The following is a 14,923-nucleotide window of genomic DNA, read 5'->3' on the forward strand; positions in this document are numbered from 1 at the left end:
ACTAGATGCCTAGTTCAGTCTTCTGCTTCCAGTTGGCCCTCAGTATAATACTCTACAGGCAGTAGGTGCTCAGTATATAGCTCTGAAAACCGTAGACATGAGACTGTACATATGGTAAGTACTCATTTCAGTCCTTCATCCATAGTAGGTGATCAGTTCATTACCTTGCACCCTGTGGCTCTTCACTACAGTGGACCCATACATAAAGATAGATAAATGCTCCTGTCAATGATGATGTTGATGATGGGGGTGATGTTGATGACGCCTGATGAGCTCAGTTAAACTTTAAACACCATACAGGTGTTGACCATCCACTTGATTTAGGTTTGGGATTTTTGCAAATCACCAAGTTACATTAGATGATAAATAAGAGGAAAACAGCAGCAGAAGAGAAGAATGAAGGACTTTGATTCATAATAGAAACAGAACCGAAGAAGAGCAGCATGGAGCAAAAGGGGAAGAATGGGTCAAGAGAAGCCTAAGACGAGTAGGAAAATCACATGAGTTTTTACCAATTTGATGATGCAAAAGTCTTGTCTGCGGCTGGAACCAGACAAAGAGAGAAGGGGAAGAGTGAGCAGAACTAGGGGAATCAGATTTACTCATGCGTATACCGAGGTTTGAAAAACCGTCTTTGTTAAGATGCTCAGGTATCTGGAACAGGCCTCCTTATTTCTTCTCCCTGTTAGATTGTAGCCTAGGGACAGGGTCTCTTACTCAATAGTGCTTTCCCATGCCCTCCTGACAGTACTCTGCATGCAGCGGACACTCAGAAAATACTGACTGCTGATTGAGCGATGCAGTCATTCATCCCTGTGGTAATCTCACATTTAGCATTATGGTCACATATGTATAAAGGTGGGTGGAGCATGAAAACCTAGTTTTAGTTTTCATAAATGTTGGCCACAATCCTGAGGACCCACCTGCATTCATACTAAAATATGGGAGAGAAAAAGATTGACCTAAGTACAAGGGGGGAGGCCTGGGAAATTTTCAGGCTATAACCCCAGATGATTGATCGTAAAAACACATTAACATTTAAGTATTATCTCACTCTAACACCAACATAGGCAATTTTTAAAATTCTCAAACCTAATATCCTTTGGGGTTGCTTGTGAAAATAACTGAGCTGTAGGAGTAATGTAACTTTAGAATAACATGCTGACTCAACTTTTTTTTAACATCGATCAAGTATTTATTAAGGAAATAAATCTCTGGCCAGTGGCGGGCACATAATCTAGGTGGGAGAGAGCTAGGGGAAGAAAATAGCCAGGGAATTAGTAATGGGCAGTTTACTCATTAAATGGCAGCATTTCCACCGTACAAGAAATACAAGTACAGCTTATAAGGATGACAGCTGTCCATCAGTGCCAGGATGGAGTAGTCTTGGGCTTCTCACCGCTCCAGGCAGGGTCGTCCTGGGTCCGAAAGCCATACGCTTCATGATGTTCCAGATGTTCAGAAGTCAGACTCGTGCCCTTCCCCCACCAGCTTCTCCAGCAGGGGAGGTGAGGTTCCCAGCCTCGGTAGTGTTCAAGTGAAACCTACGCAACCCACTTAGGTTTTATAATAAAGCTTTTACCGTAATGAATAGCACACTTCCTTGTTTCTGCAGGTAATAATAAATTCAGGAAATAAGCATTGTTACATGAATTGGAAATTATATTCAGTATTTAGCTTCCAAAGAATTTTGCCTTTCGCTATAATACTGTAAATGACTCCCTGATAAGTTTGTGTAAAGTAATTTTTAAATACCCTAATTTAGGGTCAGAAGCACAGAGTTCTCAGTGTTTTGCTGCGGAGCTATTCTCGAGCTTGGTACAGAGATCCTTCACTTTAGGAGACTTTTCCACATTCAGCCTGAGTAGAGGTATTCTTTTTAGTCAAAACTGAAGCTATCAATGGTGAAAGTCTCTCCACGTGTGTAAGTTCAGCTGAGCTCAGGAGTTGTCGTCCTGCCTTATACCGAAAATGCCACAGGAATTAATAATGCCACTAGAATCACCACTTCCAAGAAAAAAGCTGTGAGAGGTGACTCGGTTCATGACCCCATGTTGGCTACCCTGCCACTCAGGTTTATCTCTCGGTGTGTTTATTTGCCTACTTTTGCTTTTATCGTCTGGATCTCTGTGCGTCCTTTAAAAATGATTGAATGTTTGCCAGTTTCTGCCCTCCTGTCTTCCTCATTCAACTGTAAGGTCTTCAGAGGCAGGGCCTGGTGGCTGCTATCGTAGTTGTACGTTCGCAAGCCCCTACTCCAGTACTTGGACCAGAGAAGGTCCTTGGTGAATGCGGATGATTACGGGTACCAGTCTGTACCCGGCAAATCCTATGCACAAAGAAAGATTTTCATTGAGAACCCGGAGCTAAATGTTGGCAACGGATTTTGCTACCTAAGCGGTGTGCTCGCCGATGAAGCGCAAGTAGGCAAGTTGTAGAAGACTGAATCAAGAAGTCCCTTGGGAGGTTGTCAGGGAGACTTTGGTAACAGCAGGGCATCGAGCCTATGATGAACCAAACGTCTTCGAAGCTGTCGTGGTGGCCACGGGGAAGCGAAAAGACGTCAGTGATCTATACGGCACATGTGAGTGTCTCGCTCAGCAGTGGTATGTAAACTGGATGAGAGAAAACAATGCCTGCTTTTGAGGATTCACGGACACATTTTGTTTTGTGGCCATGGACACAGAACAATCTTTGTGTGTCCATCACCAGGTTTGGAGCATCATCTTTAAGTAGGAGAATGTGTGTGTATGTGTGTGCATTGTATTGTCCAGTATTTTATTTTTGGCTATGAGACCTGAACCCACTTCAGAAGATGTAACTGGCCTCTTGAACTAGGTCAGCTGTGCCATTTTTCTTATAGTATTAAGCGCTTACTATATGCCAGGCTCCGTATTAAGCACTGGGTTAGATGCGAGATAATTAGATTAGATATAGTCTGTGTCCTTCATGGGCTCACAGTCTCAATCCCCATTTTACAATGAGGTAATGAGGCCCAGAGAAGTGAAGTGACTTGCCACACAGCAGACAAAGGTCAGAGTCAGGATTAGAACCCAGGTCCTCCGACTCCCAGGCCCCTGCTCTTTCCATTAGGCCATGCTGCTTCTCATTATCTACGTATCATCTACGAGCTGTGCTGTTCATCCAATGGGACCCCACCAACAGTGAGGTCCAGTGAGCTCACCATTACTGAGGCAGTGTTCAAATCCACAGTTTTGCTTGGGGGGCAAGGGAGAAGAAAGGGAATAGTAGGGTCTGTGTGCAGATTCTGGGTTTTTTTAAAGATGTAGTGAAGCATAGTTGCAATCAATATGTAGTGGTAATGCAGAGTTTCCAGGTCACTGCAGTGGACAGACTAGACTAGCTTGTGAAAATCAAGAAAAAGAGCATAGATCAAAATGGTGCTATTATAATAATGTTAATAATGTTGGTATTAAGTGCTTACTATGTGCAGAGCACTGTTCTAAGCGCTGGGGTAGATACAGGGTAATCAGGTTGTCCCACTTGAGGCTCACAGTTAATCCCCATTTTACAGATGAGGTAACTGAGGCACAGAGAAGTTAAGTGACTTGCCCACAGTCACACAGCTGACAAGTGGCAGATCCGGGATTCGAACTCAAGACCTCTGACTCCCAAGCCCGTGCTCTTTCCACTGAGCCACGCTGCTTCTCTAATGCTATTACAAAGCTCCTTTCAGGTGTCTTCTTTCGTGAAGAACTTGACTTGGAGTCAGCTTGGTGTTTCAGTGCCCTTTTTGTACACTGCTTGTATATGATTTGATAGTCCCGCTCTTGTCACTTCCCATGAGCCGTGCAACTTTCAGGCCCTACTGATGGTAAAATGAGAAAGCTACTTTGGGGTACATCATGAACGGATCTGTAGCATCTTTTTCTTTCGTGGGCGGGGGAAGATGATGGTGTTAATTGTGAAATGAAGAGAAGCAGTGTGGCCCAGTGGAAACAGGCCTAGGAGTCAGAGGACCTTGGCTTCTAAATCCCAGTTTTGCCATCTTTCTGTTGTGTGACCTTGGACAAGTCACTTAACTTCTCTGTGCCTCATTGTAAAATGGAGATTAAATCCTATTCCCTCCTATGAGAAGCAGCATGGCTCAGTGGAAAGAGCCCGGGCTTGGGAGTCAGAGATCATGGGTTCGAATCCCGGATCCCCCACTTGTCAGCTGTGTGACTGTGGGCAAGGCACTTCACTTCTCTGTACCTCAGTTACCTCATCTGTAAAATGGGGATTAACTGTGAGCCTCACATGGGACAACCTGATGACCCTGTATCTACCCCAGCGCTTAGAACAGTGCTCTGTACATAGTAAGTGCTTAACAAATACCAACATTGTTATTATTACTTACACTGCGAGCCCCATGTGGGACGGGGAATGTATCCAACCTGAGTAACTTATATCTACCCCAGTGCTTAGGACCATGCTTGGTACATACAAAGCGCTTAACAAGTATCTTAGGCAATCTGTCATATTTAATGAGTGCTTACTGTGTGCAGAGGGCTGTACTAAGTGCTTAAAAATAACCTACTTGGCACACTCATTAAGCAGGAGTAAATCATTGCGATTTAGCTTTCCGAGCTTTTGTCATCCTGTGGCATTTCTCCACATTTTAGTCATCACTGCCCATGTACATTCTCTTTGATAATCAGCTTGTGAGATTGTGGCTCCATTGTCATGATTCTGAAATATTTATAGTATTTTTCTTCCTCTTTATTAGTATTCACTGGTGTTGAGACATAAGCGCTGATAAATCAGGACAAAGCAAAAAGAACAAAGACGTGGGGCCTGAGGAAAAGCAGTGTGGCCTAGTAGGTAGAGCAGGGGCCTGGGGTGCAGAAGGATCTGAGTTCTAATTCTGCCTCCATCACTTGTCTGCTGTGTGACCTTGGGCAAGTCACTTCACTTCTCTGTGCCTCAGTTACCTCATCTGTGCAATGGGGATTAAAACCGTGAGACCCACAAAAGGAAGACACGGACCGTGTCGAACCTGTTGTTATATTGTACTCTCCCAAGCATTTAATTCAGTGGTCTGCACACAATAAGTGCTCGAAAAATACGACTGACTGATTGCCTGGCAACTGATTAGCTTGTGTCTACCCCAGCATTTAGTACAGTGCCTGACACATGGTAAGGACTTAACTAATACCATTTAAAGGAAAAAAGAAACACTTGTACTTTAGAAGCGAGATAAGATCATCAGTTGCTCACTTGGGTAAATTTGGGAGGAGTGACACTAAGTAGTGTCTAAATCTTCAAATTCAAAGCGTATAAGATGGCAAAGGCTTCTCCAGTAGAATGTATATTTAGCATTTAACACCTGTCTCAGTGAGCTGTCCTTCATCAGTTAGTCTGGTTTCACTCAGGGCCTCAAAGTGAAAAACATGTTTGGCTAATTCTCTTTTAGTGAGTGGCATTCGTCTTCCTGGACAACTGCTGTCATTACTTTCATTTAACAGATGTGCTGTTTTGGTATCAGTTTTCCACTGAGTACGAGGCAAGATCGGTCAATCAGTCCATCAGATTTCTGGAGTGCTTACCTTGTGCAGTACACTGTACTGAGCGCCTGGGACGGTACAATACAACGGCGGCGGTAGACCCGTTCCTTGCCCACAACCAGTTAACAGATAAAAATCCGTCTTTAAGGCTGGTAAATATGAAGTAGTAAAGGTATTGATTGAGCACCCACTGGATTCATCCATTCATTCAATAGCATTTATTGAGCGCTTACTGTGTGCAGAGCACTGTACTAAGCGCTTGGAATGTACAATTCGGCAAAAGAGACAATCCCTGCCTAATGACGGGCTCACAGTCTAACGGGGGAGACCGACAGCAAAGCAAAACAAAACAAAAATAAGACAACATCATCAAGATAAATAGAATCAAGGAGATGTACACCTCATTATCAGAATAGGGTGATCAATAATATATACAAATGAGCACAGTGGTGCGAGGAGGGGAAGGGGGAAGAGTAGAGGGTGGAGGGAGAGGAGGGGAGGGGGAGCAGAGGGAAAGGGGGGACTCAGTCTGGGAAGGCTTCCTGGAGGAGGTGAGCTCATGTAATGCACTGCACCACTGCAGAAGTACCATGGCCTAGTGGAAAGAGAATGGGCCTGTGAGTCAGAGGACCTGGGCCCTGCCACCTGTCTGCTGGGTGACCTTGGGCAAGTCACTTAACTTGTAGGGGCCTCAGTTTCCTCATCTGTAAAATAAGGATTAAGAATGTGGCTCATGTGGGACAGGGACTGTGTCCACCCCAATTATCTTATATCTCTTCCATTGCTTAGTAAAATGCCTGGCTCTTAATCAGTGCTTAACAGATAATAATATATTAACAATAATAATAATAATAATGGTATTTGTTAAGCGCTGACTATGTACCGAGGACTGTTCAAAGTGCTGGGGTAGATACAAGGTAATCAGGTTGTCCCACAGGGGGTTCACAGTTTTAATCCCCATTTTACAGATGAGGTAACTCAGGCACAGACAAGTTAAGCGACTTGACCAGGGTCACACAGCAGGCAAGTGGCAGATCCGGATTAGAACCCATGTCCTCTGACTCCTAAGCCCGGGCTCTTTCCACTAAGCCACGCTGCTTCTCCTTCATTATTATTATTACCAAGTGCTCGGGAAAATACGGCACAAGACCCCCGTTTCCTCCACAGAACGATCTCACCTTCTAATGGGAGAAACAGACATAAAGATTTTGCTAAGTGAGGTAGTCAGAATAATGCATTTACAGTACAGTCAGTCATACCCTGAGGGAGGGTATAAATAATTATGGATCTGCTAGAGGTAACTGGTGGGTTGATGTGCATTTAATGGGGAAGGCTTATTAGAGGAGGTGGAATTTGGGGAAAACTTTGAAGTTGGAGAGAGCTGAAGTCTGTTGGATTAGCTGGTGAGGGAATTACGGTGCAATGAGAAGAGGAACAAAGATTGGGATGGAGAATGGAGGATGAAGAGGGCGGACATGTAAAATGCGACCAGTTGGTGGAGAACCTTGAAGTCGATCCTGAGGAGTTTTCACGTGATGTAGAGTGAAATGGGAAGCCATTGGCAGAAATCCCGAGGAGAGAGATGAGGTGAGCGATGCTTCACAGTGATGACCTGTGCAGCGGCATGTAGTAGAGATTGAGAAGCAGTAGAGACTGGAGGCAGGGAGATTAGAAGAGAACTCACTCCAGCCATGAAACCACAAGAGCTTAGGTCAAGCTGGTGGTAGTCTGGTTGGAGAGGAGTGGGTAGATACAGGAAATAATAATAATGTTGGTATTTGTTAAGCACTTACTACGTGCAGAGCACTCTTCTAAGCGCAGGGGTAGATACAAGGTAATCAGGTTGTCCTACGTGAGGCTCACGGTGTTAATCCCCATTTTACAGATGAGGGAACTGAGGCACAGAGAAGTGAGGAGACTAGCTCACAGTCACACAGCTGACAAGTGGCAGAGCGGGGATTCAAACCCATGACTTCTGACTCCCAAACCCGGGCTCCTTCCACTGAGCCACGCTGCTTCTAAGCAGGCTTTAGCAGCTGCCCGAATGTGAGAGTTGGAAGGTAGAAGTCAGAGATGAAACCAGCAATGTAGGTTTAATTTTTTTGAACCTCTTACTAATTAACATTTGCATATTCACCAGTTTCTGTGTACTGGAGTGAAAGCTTGTCGAGGGCAGAGGCTACAGATTTAACTTTTTTTGAATATTCCCTCTGCCCTGTGAAGAAGTGCTTAGTCCCTAGTAAGGAAAAATGAGTGTGCTTGATACTAATTTTAAAATTTGATGGCACAACACTGAACAGTTGCTCCAAGCATCTTGCATTTTGTTTTATATTTGTGGTAATTAGAACGCAATATAACCTTGTCTTTTTCCTTTTGAGACTTAATTTTTTCTCTTTCAATCATTTAATGAAGGATGTTTCAAACTGGATTCTTAGGAACAAAATCTTCCCACTTATAGGACTCCTGAATTTTCATGTTAGTTGTCCCTTGAGTTTGTTTATTGGGTTAAAGGCAAAAATGGGTTTTTGAAAACTGAGTCAAGCATGTTATCAACAAATTTCGTGGACCCACTGAGGTGATAGCCGCAGCTGCACGTAAACATTATTGGAAATTGATTGTTCTGATGCTGAACTTCATTGCATCATGCTCATTTATGCTGAATCTCACAATTACTGATTTAGGTTGGCTGCTTGTATTTTCTCCGTTTTTCATATACATGTATTTATACTTAAGGGAGGGAATTTTCGACCATATCATTATTGTCCTTGGGAACTGAGTTCTCATTTTGCCTGAGAAATTAAGTCTTGTGTTCTCTAGCTCATCTTGAAAAATCTTGAAAAATTGGAAAATCTTGAAAAATTATCTAGCTCATCTTGAGAGCAATCTGTCAATCAGTCCTATTTATTGAGCACTTATGTGCACGAGCACTGTACTAGGCACTTGAGAGAGTACAATACAACAGAATCAGCAGACATCTTCCCTGCCCATAATGAACTTACAGCCTAGCAGCAATGATTCTGATGCTATTCTTTAGGCTTGTAATTTTCCATGCTTATTTGCATAAACCTTGACAAAAATAGATCACAGGTATAATTCAAACTATGTTGCTGACTCAGACTAATTTCTATGATTAGAAAGTGATTCCAGCAATTTTCCCAAACAGTGAATTAAGTGGCCAGGTAGCCGTGAAGAGAATCATCATCATCTCAGTGGTATTTATTGAGCGCTTCCAGTGTACAGAGTGCTTGGGAGAGGTCAATAAAACTGAGTTGATGGACAAGTTCCCACAATGGGACCAATCAGACGGAGAGGCAAGTGAGGCGTATTCACCTTCAGGGTTAATTGAGTCGTAACACCCAGAGGAGAGCTTTAGGTCCTGGACAGGCTCAGAATGAATCTGCTTCAAGTACACAATGAGGCTAAAGAGTCCAGAAGTGAATCCTAAGAATGTGCAAACTTATTGCTTAGATTAGCTCCCTTCACCCCAAAAAAGGAACAGGCAGATTGGCCATATTTTGCAAAGAGCCCAGTTATGTGCATCATCAGTCATTATGCAACAAGTGTTGATTTTCTTCTTCCGGTTTGCTTCTTTGTGGATTATCTCTCCTGATGATAATAATAATAATGTTGGTATTTGTTAAGCACTTACTATGTGCAGAGCACTGTTCTAAGCACTGGGGTAGATACAGGGTAATCAGGTTGTGCCACGTGAGGCTTACAGTTAATCCCCATTTTACAGATGAGGTAACTGAGGCACAGAGAAGTTAAGTGATTTGCCCACAGTCACACAACTGACAAGTGGCAGAGCTGGGATTCGAACCCATGACCTCTGTCTCCTAGGTCCGGGCTCTTTCCACTGAGCCACGCTGCTTCTCCTGATCTGTTCCGAGATCCCTTTTCCCACTCCTCTAAACCCTAATCATTTCCAGCAGCTCCTCTTAGCTTGGTCAATCCCAGCTCATGCTCATCTGCTTGGTTCTTCACCACTGTTTGCAGGGGGGGCTACTCTGTCTCTTCTTGTTGATGATATTACTGCCACTGATGCCAGCAGCCTAGGAAAGCAGCATGGCCTAGTGGATAAAATAGGAGTCTGGGAGCCCAGAGGATCTGGGTTCTAATTCCGGCTCCACCAGTTGCCTATGGTGTGATAGTCACTTCACTTCTCTCTGCCACAGTTTCCTCAGCTGTAAAATGGCGAGTCAGTACCTGTTCTCCTTCCTGATTAGACTGTGAGCCCCATGTAGGACAGGGACTGTGTCCAACCTCATTAGCTTGCATGCACCCCAGTGCTTAGAACAGTGCTTGGCACAGACTAAGTGCTAAACAAATACGATAAAATAAAAATTCTTCCTGCTTCCCCCTCCTTATCCCAGCTTTCCTGGACTTGTTTCATTTGGCAGGAAGAGATATAGACCAGATGGCAATGGTACCTTAAAAAGAAGAGAAGCAGTGTGGCTTAGCGGAAAGAGCACGGGGTTGGGTTCTCTGACTCCCAAGGCCATGGGTTCTAATCCCAGCAATGACATTTGTCAGCTGTGTGACTTTGGACAAGTCACTTAACCTCTCTGTGCCTCAGTTACCTCATCTGTAAAATGGGGATTAAGACTGTGAGCCCATGTGGGACAACCTGAAAACCTTGTATCTACTCCAGCACTTAGAACAGTGCTTGGTACATAGTAAGCGCTTAACAAATGCCTTCATTATTGCTATTACCTCCTCCACGTTTTCAGTTATTCTTCTTGGCCAGCAGTATTTCCACCAATTACCAAAGAATTACCCTAATTCCTTTTGACAATTTGTCCAAAATCAAACCCTAAGAGTGACAGGGAAGGATTAAGCCAGGAAAAAGTGAAAAACTAGCAATATTAGACCAATGGGAAATCAGAAGTGTGGTTAATAAAGAACAGAGACCGCTACTTTTTCCTCACATTTGTCTGCTGACCCAATGGAAACCTGACTGATGGGGGATGAGAGTGTAAGTGATGCTGTAAAAACCACTAGCACTAATCAGTGCCTTCCTGCAGCTTCTTCTAGTAGCCGAGTCTTCTTCACTGGATTAAGACTCCAGTGTCATCATCATATTTGCCATTTTCCTAGTTCAGTGCTCTGCACCAAGGGGGCCATTTAATTAAGGCTTTGGCTGTTGGTGGTGATGAAGTAAATAAGAAAAGTTGCAGTAGCACTTGGTCAGTTCTGCTCTCTTGGGAACAAAGTTCTGTGTCTGAACTCTTAAAGGAGTGAGGCAGGCACTTAGCTCCTTGACTGGGGACCATGAGGGAACTGCTGGGGAAGAGTGTTTCTGATTTATCCACTGATTTTCAGTGGATTGCAGTGATTTTTTTTTTTTTTGGAGGAGGAGGGAAAAATTTCCTCTTTTGGTCTTCAGTTTTTCTTCTAAAGCAAAGTATTGTTCCCCCTGTTTTTCTGAGCCCCAATTTCTACAGACCGTTTTTAGCTCCAAGCATAGCCAGGTGCTGTGGTTGTGTTTGCCCAGGTGTGTTTTGATTTGTGTGGGTTTTAGAGTCGCGTTGTATTCCAAGATTACTGGCAATTTCCTACTGCCAGCATTGAGCTGCTAGTCTATATTTTATTAAACGTTAAGTCTGCATTAGAGCTCATTTAAACTTACCTCCTCAGACTCTGTGTTTTTAACTCTTTGGCACATATCTATTTATCATCTACCTATGTAAATGAGGGTTTATGATATTGGTACAAATATATGATAAAACTGCTATGTATGGTTTTTCATCAGAGGGAGTAAATGAGTTTGTAAATTTGACCAGAACAGTCAGTTTTATGAAGGAAAAAAAATGTTCTGCTTGGGGCCTTTTCCAGGAAAATCTCATTTTATCGCTGTGAGATACTAAGACTTGGTGTCCTGTGATTAACTTAGGGTAATTATTCAAGTGTAAAAAATTATTGGTCCCTAAATCACTCATTATAAGCTAAAAATCTAAAATTTAAGAAACTGCAGTTTTTGTGTTTCAGCTGCCTCTTACACAATATGCCTCCTAGTACTAGTGACTTCCCTTTTTGGTTTTGCTCTTAATGAAAGATAATTTTCAATAGACAAAATGATAAATTATGTTTCTTTACATTTTGGAAAGTTCTAATCACTCTAATGATTTTTCATCACTTTTAAAAATGAAAAAGTAATTGTAATACAGGGCATTTGTTATTTCAAGGAAGAACTTTGCAAATTTATGATTCTACTTCATTTTAGAAACCTCATAATAGCCAATTTCTTTATTTCATAGGTGGAAATATAAAGCACGTGACATTTTGTTATCTGCTGCCATAGAGACCAAAAAACGTATTGTTCTCAAGAAATGTATCATCAGCCTTTAGTGTATTTTAGTTCATGTTTCCTAGTCAGGGTGCTCCTCTTTCTTCTTTGTGAATAAGGATCTGCATCATTCATTTTTCCAGGTCTAGAAATATATTTCCCAATATGCAACTTTAAAATGCTTCTATTGATTAAAATCGAAGGAAGCTGATAAATTGCAGTAATATTTTACAGAGCAGAAGTCCATTTTCCTGTTTCCACAACACAGGAAAGAAGAACTAAGCTAATTACAGGTTGTCAGGTTGCAAATGAACATGTAAAGGAATAATATTTTAAAAAATTATCTTTAGGGAGTCCAGCTCCTCCTCCCCAAGGAAATCGGGTCGTAATTTGTCCTCAGGACTAATTATAGAACTGGCTCACAAATACTACATCTCTAAACCTTTCTGTGTTACTCAATTTTCCCTCCAAGTCTGATCATTTTGAAATTGAATTGAAAGCTTGTTTACCGTAATATGTCAGACAGCGCTGTAGGCTGACATTTTCTCCAGACTATTAGCCGTGACCTGATAACTGTTTTAATGGCTCCCCATTTTTCACTCTGAGAGATTCCAAAATTTGAGACCATTATTCATCTATACAGAACTATATTATTCATGTTTTGTACATTGATTATTCTTTTGAAATATCCAGTCAATTAATACTCTCATCTTAGAAAGTCTTTTCACATAAAGGCCTTTTTTAGATTTACACAAAAAATCCTGGGTTGTTGTTTTTTTCTATAGTTGTATTTGAAAGGTGTTTTGTTTTTTTTTTTGGATTGTTTAGAAAGATGTCAATACCCTATCTACACCCTACCACTTCTTCATTTTTATGCTGTTTTAAGAACATAATAACGACTCATCGTCATGGGGATGTGAATATGTGTATTCACATCCCAATTCAAAAGAGTCTTTGGTTAAAAATAAATGCAGAAACAGGCTTGCCCTGAATTTGAGCTAGGACATATTTTGGTTTGAGGGGTTTTCAATGATCTCTCACCTCTGTTAGATTTTCTTTACTTTTTATGTACCACAAGAACACTCTTGTTTCACAAGTATGCTTCTTTACTAAGTTCTTCAAGGTCTAGAATTGCATCTTTTAGGCTTGTCATATAGTCCCATGCACCTAATTCACCGCTCTGCATGCATTACAGCATTGTCCCCACAGTGCTTTGAGTCCAGTAGATGCCCACTACAATACAAAATGGTGGTAGTCTGTCTGAATGAGAAGCAGCGTGGCTTAGCGGAAAGAACCCAGGCTTGGGAGTCAGAGGACATAAGTTCTAATTCCGGCTCCACCACTTGTCTGCTATGTAACCTTGGGCAAGGTCACATCTCTGTGCCTCAGTTACCTCATCTGTAAAAGGGACATTAAAAGTGTGAGCCCCACGTGGGACAACATGATTACCCTGTATCTACCCCAGTGCTTAAGACAGGGCTTGGTACAGTACTTAACAAATACCATCATTATTATTATTAGGTCAGCACAAAATAGGGACTAGGTTGTTGCTGTTGATGTTGGTGATATATCTCCTTCATAATACCCTTTCCATAATTCTTATCCCTGCTACCCGTATATAATAATAATAATGATTATTATTATGGTATCTGTTAAGCGCTTACTATGTGCCAGGCACTTTACTAAGCACTGGGGTAGATGGAAACATATCAGGTTGGACACCGTCCCTGTCCTTCATAGGGCGCTCAGTCTTAATCCCCATTTGACAGATGAGGTAACTGAGGCACAGAGAAGTAAAGTGATTTGCCCAAGGCCAAACAGCAGACAAGAGGCCGAGCAGGGATCTTTTTTGTGTCTTCTGTGTATCTTTTTCATCCCTTGTCATTTCAGCAAGTGAGATCATTAGTCCCCATCTGATATATCAGGTGGGATAATTTGTTCTGCTCTAACTGTAGTCAGTAGGTCATTCGTATTTATTGAGTGTTCACTGTGTGCAGAGCATTACACTGAGCCCTTGGAGAGTACAGTATAACCATAAACGGACAAATTCCCTGCCCACAGGTTTACATTCTAGAAGGGAGTAGTCAAGCCCCATGTGGGGAGCGAGAAGGACAGGGCGCTGGTTTGCCCACAGGAGAACTGCATGGCTTTCTAGGTATGTGTTAAAGTTTCCCTGCCAACTGAAGCAACGAGCTCAAAATTAGCTAATTAGGATGACCAGGAACCTCAATGGGGGACCAAGCCATAACTATAACCAAGCAGTCCTGAATTGTCCCCGCTTCATCTCAGAGCAGATGCCTGTTACCCTCCAGGTCACTGTGCAGAGACACCCAAATAGTCCCACCAACGGCAATGATATGACCTAGACTAAGCTGCAGTTTTCCATTTGCCTTGCCACATTTTCATGGCCCTTAAGACTTAAGGATTTAGTACAGTGCTCTCTTCACAGTCAACTCTCAATAAATACCATTAATTGGCCAATTGATTCTGAGAAGCCTGGGGGAACTACAGAATCTGCTAAGCATAAGGAAGGACATAAGGCCCATGGTGAGGAGGTGGTTGAAATATCTGTTATTTGTCTAGTGCTAATTTTAGATTCCCGCTAGTAGATTAAATATCAGTTACACCACAAAAGAATTCTAACACTGTATATTCACACTGTTATCCTAACAGAGATTGGCTGTCTCTCATCATGTTTTTCTTTATCACTTTAACCAGTTGTTTTTTCTACAAAGAAAATGAAAATGGCCTCTCTTGTTCCCCTTTTGGAGTGTTGAAATGCCACTTTCTGTCCCGGCAAGTGAACGCCCTGTATGGAAATGTTTGGTAAAATATTCTTTTAATGTATCATGGTACAATTCATATGTCCAAAGGATTGTCAAGTCCTTCATCATTAAGTGCCTAAACTCAGCGTATGACTCTCCTTATGCATATTTGAAAATGTCTTCTCATTTTACTTGTATTAGAATATTGTTGCAGTGCAAGTGTCCTGGTCTCTTTAAATACTAGTCATTTAAGGGATTAAAATGCATGTGTCACATTCTCTGACAAAAATGTTCTCTCTCTCTCTGCATTTAATTCACTTCTTCCCGATAAAACAATTTAGTCTGCATCAGTTCAATACTTTTTG

General features: G+C 42.2%; 1 protein-coding gene across 1 annotated transcript in view; it reads left to right on the plus strand.

The window, feature by feature from the left end:
• Positions 1 to 14,923, plus strand: part of UBAC2 (UBA domain containing 2) — a 195,028-nt gene that overhangs the window by 124,951 nt on the left and 55,154 nt on the right. The gene's annotated exons all lie outside the window — the stretch shown is intronic.

This window comes from Ornithorhynchus anatinus, chromosome 10 (assembly GCF_004115215.2).
Source record: "Ornithorhynchus anatinus isolate Pmale09 chromosome 10, mOrnAna1.pri.v4, whole genome shotgun sequence".
In the NCBI taxonomy this organism is placed as follows: Eukaryota; Metazoa; Chordata; class Mammalia; order Monotremata; family Ornithorhynchidae; genus Ornithorhynchus; species Ornithorhynchus anatinus.